This window comes from Bos javanicus, chromosome 6 (assembly GCF_032452875.1).
Source record: "Bos javanicus breed banteng chromosome 6, ARS-OSU_banteng_1.0, whole genome shotgun sequence".
NCBI lineage: Eukaryota > Metazoa > Chordata > Mammalia > Artiodactyla > Bovidae > Bos > Bos javanicus.
Window position 1 is genome coordinate 27,542,976 of NC_083873.1, and position 8,482 is coordinate 27,551,457.

General features: G+C 37.8%; 1 long non-coding RNA gene across 1 annotated transcript; it reads right to left on the reverse strand.

Annotated features, from left to right (window-relative positions):
• Window positions 1–1,625: 1,625 nt before the first annotated feature.
• On the reverse strand, window positions 1,626–8,052 carry LOC133249348 (uncharacterized). Its single transcript, XR_009736916.1, has 2 exons — window positions 7,681–8,052; window positions 1,626–2,051 (listed from the first exon to the last, which is right to left on the reverse strand). It is a non-coding gene; the product is annotated as an uncharacterized LOC133249348 (long non-coding RNA).
• Between the last annotated feature and the right edge of the window lie 430 nt (window positions 8,053–8,482).

Below are 8,482 nucleotides of genomic sequence, written 5' to 3' on the forward strand. Positions count from 1 at the left end.
TAAGCAAAGTACATCATGAAAAATACTGGGCTGGATAAATCACAAGATTTCTGAGAGAAATATCAACAATCTTAGATATGCAGATGATACTGCTCTAATCACAGAAAGTGAAGAGGAACTAAAGACCCTTTTGATGAGGGTGAAAGAGGAGAGTGAAAAAGCTGACTTAAAACTCCACATACAAACCATGGTGTCTGGTCTCATTACTTAATGGCAAATAGAAGGGGGAAAAGTGGGAGCAATGACAGATTTTGTTTTCTTGGGTTCCAAAATCACTGCGGATGGTGACTGCAATCATAAAATTAAAACACACTTGCTCCTTGGAAGGAAAGCTATGACAAACCTTGACAGTTTATTAAAAATCAGAGATATTACTTTGCTGTCAACGGTCTGTATAGTCAAAGCTATGGCTTTTCTAGTAGTCATTTATGGATGTGAGAGTTGGACCATAAAGAAGGCTGAGTGCCGAAGAATTGATGCTTTTGAATTGTGGTGCTGCAGAAGACTCGTGAAGAGTCCCTTGGGCTGCAAGGAGATCCTAAATCCTGAATCCTAAAGAAATCAGCCCTGAATATTCATTCAAAAGACTGATGCTGAAGTTGAAGCTCTAATACTTTGGCCACCTGATGCAAAGAGCCAACTTATTGGAAAAGACCCTAATGCTGGAAGGGATTGAAGGTAAAAGGAGAAGGGGATGGCAGAGGATGAGATGCTTATCAAAATAGCATCACAAACTCAAATTGACATGAATTTAAGAAAATTCCTGGAGACGGTGGAGGATGGAGGACCCTGATGTGCTGCAGTCCACGGGGTCACAATGAGTCGGAAACAACTTAGCTTCTGAACGACAACAAATCTTTTGCATTCCATTAATTTTCTCTTGGATAACAGACTATATGACGTCTCACTGCTTTGTTGGTCTTAGCTACCGTTTTAGTGGGTCCCCCTAAATAAAATGATGATGACTGACTTGGGCTAAGATACTTATCCCTCTGGTTTGCTATCAAGGCTGCACTAACTGGCTGTTACTCAATTCTAATTTATCTTTGATAGATATCACACTTCTCTCCATGTAAGACATTTATCCTCTGATCCCAAGTCTACATTTTATCATTAAAGTTAAGGAAGGTCTCTTCCTCATTAGAAAAATCATCACTTAAGCTCCTAAGTGGTGAGGATGTGTTCTTTTTGTCAGGACATTTTCTACTTTTTTCTGAGTTGGAGGAAAATACATGAGTTGCAATACTTAATGTGGACATAAAACTGAAAAGCCCAATTGACAATTTAGCAGTATGTAATAACTGGTTTCAAACAAAATTTACTTTGAATGAGTTCCTGCCTCCCAAGGCACCCACCTCTTCTCATGTTTGCTATATTTTTGGTTGTCTCCATTGTTAAGAAGTATCTCAAGTTATGGATCCTAAGGCTGTCAGTTACAAAATCATCTTACCATTTTCCAGTTACAAATTAGCTCATCTTGTAAATATAGCACCTAATTACCAGTTTTTAGTTGTACTTTTGCATAGTCTTATCATTCCCATTTTATTCAGATAGGTGGATGTTGGGGATTTTCTCCCTGGGACTTGGAAGCGACGAACCTGAAAGAACGATACTCGGACAGTCTCTTGCAAGGACTGACAAGTTTATTTCTGCAGTCAAGCCTTTTTATAGAAGCAGGAGCAAAGAGCTTAAAGTATACGGCCAGCAGAGCGCATAGGGGGTTAACACATAATCAGTAAAAACATTTCAAGGACAGAGTGCTCTAAGTGACTCATGTGCTTATCCCACAACCCGTTTTCTCAAGTAACATCCCTATTTATTATTAAATCTTGGTGCCGAGCATAACCAAAGGCAGGAGATGTTTTTCTGTCCTCAGTACAAAGCTGGGTACTTCTGGCCCTTCGCCATTTTCCCAACGACTTTCTCCTTTTACTGCTATTTTATACTACGCTTCCCAACATATCCTCCTTTTGTTTTTAAATTAAGCGCAGCTGCTGCTAGTTGGACTCCACTGTGGGAGGCATGGAGTCTTGAGTAGAGACTTCTGTATCCTATAAGCAATGACAAAAAGAGCAGGGTGATTAATACATACATAAAAATATTGCTTCCTGAAAGCCAAGCTCTAGGGTCTAGAGACGATAGGGTTTTGGTTAAAGTATCATAGAATTGAGTGCTATACAATTCCTTAGGTACCCTAACTTGAAAATTAGCAGCTTGTTGTTTCAACAAATTGATGTCTGAACTTGAGTTATCTGTGAGATCCTGCAAATGCGCCTTAACTTTATCCCAAGGATATTCAGTGCTATTATAGGGCATGTTAGTCAGACAAAAAGAAGTAAAATTCCAGTGACAGAGTGTTCGTGTTCGGAAAGTCAGTTGCTGCATTTGATCTGGAATTTTCTAAATGTGCCATTGCTCTGGCCCCACAATGGGGACGACAATCCTGGGTCGTGGGGGTGATAAGCCCCTGTTATACCAATTCAGCAATATGTCCTTATCAGTCTAGAAACTTGTCTTAGATTTATGAAAGCCTCCAATGTTTGATCTATTAAACCAGGAGCAATTATGATGTTCCTCCTGCTCTTCAGAACAGTTTGCATTGCCAGAAACAGCTTATCTGGAGTCATAGGAGTTTCAGTACTCTTCAGTGTCTGCTCAGCCTGATGAGTCATGTTTTCACTTGAGCCCATGTCGGGTAAGGATTCAGACGATGGCATTTCCTCATTGGCTCCTCCAGGGTCATTGACAAGACCTTTCGCATCAACTTCATCACTTCCCAAGGGAGTCCAGTCTTGGGGTCCCTCTCGATAATGGACATGGAGAAGGGGAACCCAGATTTCCTCTCCATCTGCAATGACAAGACCATAACCCTTGCCTAGGAGTTGTAACATTCCTGGCAGCCATTGATTAAATTGCTTATACCATATTGGTGTATTGATTTCTAATTTTCTGTTTTTGTCTTCTGCAAAATGTCTATCTGCATGAGTGTCAGAATTATTTTTTGTTAAATTTAAAAAATTTAGGGAATAAAGAGTTAAAGATAATAATAATTGAAGGTTCATAGGATAAGAAGTGTATCTCCTCTTCCATATTCTCCCCTTTCTGTTTTAGTAAATGAGTTTTTAGGGTGCGGTGGGCTCTTTCAATAATGTCTTGACCCTGAGGATTATAGGGTATTCTTGTAATGTGTGTGATGTTTCATTCTGACAAAAATGAATGAAACAAATGCGAGGTGAATGTAGGTCCGTTGTCTATTATCAAGACAGAAGGAATCCCCATAATGGGGAAGGTGAGTAAGAGTGTGGAAATGGCGTGTTTATTGGATTCTGAAGAGACAGGTACTGTCCAGATAAAGTTGGAAAATGTATCTATTGAGACAAAAAGTAAAGAAAATTTTCTTTAAGGAGAGTGAGTGAAGTCAGATTGCTAAAGGGAATTAGGTTGTTGCCCCCGGGGATTAACTCCTGAAATCATAGTTCGTAAGTGCAGAGGGGTGCAGACGTCACAGGTTTTAATAATATGCCATGTTTCAGTGAGAGGAATATGGTATTTAGAGTGCAATCTGTTAACATTGGTATGAAGATTAGCATGTTCGTCATTGGCAAATGTAAAAATGGGAGCTATGAGCCTGTCAACACATCATTTCCTGCAACCAGAGGGCCAGGTAAACTTGAATGAGCAAGTATATGTGCAATAAAGAAGGGTTCTGTACGTGAGCGAATTAAAGCTTGAGTCTGTGAAAAGAGTATATAATTCTTCATCTAGATTGTATAAAAAGGCTGTCACAAAATCAGGAAAAAGGAAAGCAAGGTATTTGGAATCAGTATATACATTGAAGGATAATGGTTGAAGCGACAAAAGAGCATATAAAGCATACAATTCAACTCTTTGTACTGAAGAATAGGTAGTGGGTAATTTCTCTTTGATATCAGGGCCGACAATCCCTGTTATGCCTTTCTTGTTGCCATCAATGAAATGGGTGGGTGCATTGGAAATAGGCTGGGGTGCAATAGTATTAGTTATAATGAATTTAGTACATTGTAGAAAGTCCTATAATTTTCCTTTCGGTAAATGAAATGAGATAACATTTTGAAAATCATTTAATGCCATTTGCATGGTCAAGTTATACTGTAAGGCAATTTGCAATTCCTTTTTTGTCAAGGGAATGTGTATTGCATATGGATCAAATCCAGTCAAAGTTTGTATATGGCTTCTTCCTGACACAATTAAGTGCCCTATTTTCTCAATATATGATACAATTTTTTAAGACTGTTTAGTGTGTAAATATACCCATTCTATTGGGCTATGTTGAGCTATAATTGCAGTGGGCGAATGTTCAGTGGGAAATATATCTAAAGAAACTGGTTGATCATAATCTAGTTGAGTTGAAAAAGATTGTTGAATGTGTTTCTCCATTAAGGCCAGTTCTTCTTTGCCCTTTTTTGTTAGTTGTCTAGGGCTATTAGGGTCAGGGGATCCCTTTGAAATTTTAAATAGATTTTGTAAGGCATAGGTGGGGATGCCAACAGATGGCTGCAGCCAATTAATATCTCCTAGCAATTTTTGAAAATCATTCAGTGTGCATAGAGATTGCATAGAAATTTGATTTTTTTGAGGTTTGATTTTAGATTATTCCATAACATGTCCTAAATAATTAAAGGGTGCTTTCCATTGAATTTTGTCTGGTGCTACAAGCAGGCCATGATTTTGAAGAGTAGTAATAACTTCATTATATAACTGTTGTAAATAGAGTTCAGATTCCATAGAGAGAAGTATATCATCCATATAATGAATTATAAATGCAGTTATCTCTAATGGGTTGTAATAAAACAGATATGAGATATTGGCAAATGGTAGGGGAGTTCATCATTCCCTGCGGTAGTACATTCCATTGAAATCTTTTAAGAGGAGCCATGTGATTTATAGAAGGAATTGAAAAAGCAAAACGTTTTCTATCTTTAGGGTGCAAAGGTATAGTAAAAAAGCAGTCTTGTAAGTCAATAATAACTATAGACCATCCTTTTGGTATCAAAGAAGGGGAGGGCAATCCCAGTTGTAAGGGCCCCATAGGTAACATGGTATTATTAACATTTCTTAAATCTATCAACATTCGCCATTTTCCTGATTTCTTTTTTATTACAAAAATAGAGGAATTCCACGGGGAAAATGAAGGTTCTATATGAGCTTTTTGTAATTGTTCATTAACTAATTGCATAAGAGTTGCCAATTTTTCTTTAGTTAGGGGCCATTGAGGTGTCCATACTGGGGTATCAGATTCCCAATCGAGGGGCAGCGGTGTTAACTCAATGGCCCCCATTAAAAGGTTCATTTAAAGAAATTGTGGCTTTCATTTGTTCAAGAAAATCCCATCCCCATAAATTGATTGGGATATTAGTAATATATGGTTTAAGATAAGCTACAATTTGATTAGGGCCATACATTTGTAAATAGGATGCATTGACAAAAGTTTGTGTGGCATTAGCTTCATTTACTTCTAATAGTCTAGAAGGAGTTATAACCTTATCCCAATCAAGGGGCCATTTTGCAGCTCTAATGATTGAAATGTTAGCTCCGGTTTCTAACATGCCTGTGAAATTCTTTCCCTGTATGCGTAAAGTAAGCATGGGTTTCCGATGTTCCTTTAATAAGGTGAATAGTGCAGCAGTAAGGTTGGTACTGCCAAAGCCTCCCTGTCAAACTTTATCAGATGCCTTCATTGGTTTGACATATGGTAAAAGTAATAATTGTGCAAAATGTTCCCTTTTTTGTAAGTATACATTTCCCATTTTCATAACATTTACCATAATATGTATTTCCCCTTCATAATCTTTGTCCATAACACCAGTCAATACCATTAAACCTCTCATTGTGCAGCTACTACGTCCCAAAATCAGTCCCATTGTCCCGGGTGGCATCGGGCCATAATATCCAGTAGGAATTTTGTGGGGGTTGTATAATTCTATTAGTTCCATATCATAAGGACTAGGTATATCAATGCAAGCACTCTTAGATGTAGCTGCTTGTAGCGTCATAACTTTAGGTCTTCCTTTTGTAGTTGGGCTAGAGGATGGCCCTTTTATCAGTTTCCCTGTTGTTTTTGTTGTGCATCGGGGTTCAAGGTGTTTCCATCCTTATCAAATTTAGAATGACATTCATTCAGCCAATGGAACCCCTTTTTACATCTTGGACATATTCCTGAGGGTCTCTTCTTATTAGAAGCAGTAGTATTTTTTTTGGCCTGTGTTGACATGAGACATTGTTTTTTCATATGGCTGGGCTTCCCACAGTTAAAACATTTGGCATTAGCAGCTTTTTGTACATTAAAGGTTTCCAATGTTGCCAATTTTGCTCTGTGGGAACTAGATCTGATATCCCTATATGCTTTCAAATATTCCATAAGAGAGCCAGTCTCTCGAATTGGTCTAAGCATGGATTGACATTCCTCATTAGCATTTTCAAAAGCAAGTTGTTTTAAAATAATATTTTGTAAAGCCACATCCTTAATAGATTTCTCAATTGCATCCTTTAATTTTCCTATAAATTGAGAATATTCCTCCTCATGTCCTTGAATAATCTTAACAAGTGAACCATCAGAGTTAGTGCTATCAACCTTTGCTTATGCCCTGCAGGCAGTTTCTTTAATGAAATGTAACATCTGAGGGGTAATATTAGCTAGTTGCACAATCATATTGGCCATGGCTCTTGTTCCAGTGAGTATATCATAGGTTAAATTGGCAGGGTTACCATGAGATTGCTGGTCAATCATCAGCTGTCAGGCCTCATCATTAACCCACATTTGCCATTGCAGTAATTGTTGAGGATTTAAAACCATCTTTGCTACTTGAAAAAAAATCATATGGCATCCAACCGTCAGCCCATCCTCTGAGAAATTCTATACAGTAAGGAGAAATAGGTCCATACAGAGTACATGCTTTCTTAAAATTAGACAACATGCTAAAATCTAAATTAGTTCAAGTATTTTGGTCTTGGGCAGGTTGATTAAATTGCATTGGGAAAGCGAAAGTGCAAGCAGGCATCTCCCGAGGAGGAGTGAAATGATTAGTACGAGCAAAGTTAGCAATTGTTGTTACAGGCGGAGCAGAAGGAAAAACCTTAGATTTGGACTGTCCATTGAATGAAATGACCTCCGTTCTAAGTGGCTTCAGTTTTGACATATCCTGTATGTATATGTCTCTAAGTTGTTTTTCTAAGATTGTGTCTGATTGAGCATAACATTCTTATATTTCAAAGCACCTTGTGTATCTTGTTCTTTAAGCTCATATTTATGTAAAGATTGAATAGTTTTTACTTCCAAATCAATGTTATGTCCTTCAATTTGTTCTATGACAGCCTGTATGAATGACCAGAAAATCCTTGCCGATATGCTCGCAAAACATTATTTTTAACCCTTTTCTATATGTCTAGATTGAGTGTCTCCTCTTCTGGGAACCATGAATTGTTCCAGTAAAATATGATAGCAGTCGTTCAACTGATCTCTTGAAACATTAACACCGTTTTGTCTCAAAAAATGATGCATTATAGAAATGAAAGGAATTTTACTGCTATGTTTTTTTTTTTTTTTCTAATTTTATTTTATTTTTAAACTTTACATAATTGTATTAGTTTTGCCCAATATCAAAATGAATCCGCCACAGGTATATGTTGTCCCATCCTGCTTACCTCTTTCTTCAGGGGCTCATCACTTTGTTCAGCCTTCTTTTCAAGTCCCTGTTCGTGGCGCCACTTGTTGGGGATTTTCTCCCCAGGACTTGGAAGCAATGAACCTGAAAGAATGACACTCGGACAGGCTCTTGCAAGGACTGACAAGTTTATTTCTGCAGTCAAGCCTTTTTATAGAAGCAGGAGTAAAGAGCTTAAAGTATACGGCCAGCAGAGTGCATACGGGGTTAACACATAATCAGTAAAAACATTTCAAGGACAGCGCACTCTAAGTGACTCATGTGCTTATCCCACAACCCGTTTTCTCAAGTAACATCCTTATTTATTATTAAATCTTGGTGCCGAGCATAACCAAAGGCAGGAGATGTTTTTCTGTCCACAGCACAAAGCCGGGTACTTCTGGCCCTTTGCCATTTTCCCAAGGACTTTCTCCTTTTACCGCTATTTTGTACTACGCTTCCCAACAGGTAGAAGTATTGAATTTAAAAGATCTGATTACGATTACAAAGATAAAGACACACAAAATATTTGCTTTTGCATATGATCCTCGTAAATAACTTGCAGCCAGGATATAATTAAATAGCATACGTCTAGGCCATGTCAGGGAGAAAATGGGGTCAAAAATGTGTGCTTTTTAAAAGTGGCCCCAATTCATAAATGTGATTCTACCCTTGTTGAATAAATAAATAAAGGTTTATTTAGTCAGAGCTAAAATTAAACAGTTTCAAAACCTAAACAGTTACTGAACAGTATTTTCATCTATTGTAGCCTGACAATACATAGGAAGCTAACAACTTAAGGG